This window comes from Rhincodon typus, unplaced genomic scaffold (assembly GCF_021869965.1).
Source record: "Rhincodon typus isolate 14 unplaced genomic scaffold, sRhiTyp1.1 hic_rhity00012939, whole genome shotgun sequence".
NCBI classification, from domain to species: domain Eukaryota; kingdom Metazoa; phylum Chordata; class Chondrichthyes; order Orectolobiformes; family Rhincodontidae; genus Rhincodon; species Rhincodon typus.
In genome coordinates, this window is record NW_025978577.1 from 1,688 (window position 1) to 2,130 (window position 443).

Genomic DNA, 443 nt, shown 5'->3' on the forward strand with positions numbered 1-443 from the left:
GTGTGTGTGTGTCTGTGAGAGAGAGTGTGTGTGTGTGTGTGTGAGCGAGAGTGTGTGTGTGTGAGAGAGTGTGTGTGTGTGTGAGAGTGAGAGTGTAAGTGACTGTATATGATAGAAAGATTGTGTCTGTGTGTGAGTATATCTGTGTGAGAAAGAGAGTGTGTGAGTGTGGCTCTGTGTGTGAGAGTGAATTTATGCAATTGTGTGAGTGTGTGCGAATGATTGTGTGTGAATGTGAGTGTGAGTGCGAGAGAGTGTGTGTGACTGTGTGTGAAGAGAGAGAGTGAGTGGGTGTGTGAGAGAGAGTGGGGGTGTGTCTTTGTGTCAGAGAGCGTGTGTGTACCGGTGGGGGACGGGTCTGTCGCTGTATAACACTGGGGTACAGTACCGGTGGGGACAGGGTCTGTCGCTGTATAACACTGGGGTACAGTACCGGTGGGGGA

At 50.3% G+C, this 443-nt stretch overlaps 1 long non-coding RNA gene across 2 annotated transcripts in view; it reads left to right on the plus strand.

Moving 5' to 3' along the window:
• The window catches only part of LOC125482586, a 6,451-nt gene that overhangs the window by 1,681 nt on the left and 4,327 nt on the right, over positions 1–443 (plus strand). The gene's annotated exons all lie outside the window — the stretch shown is intronic.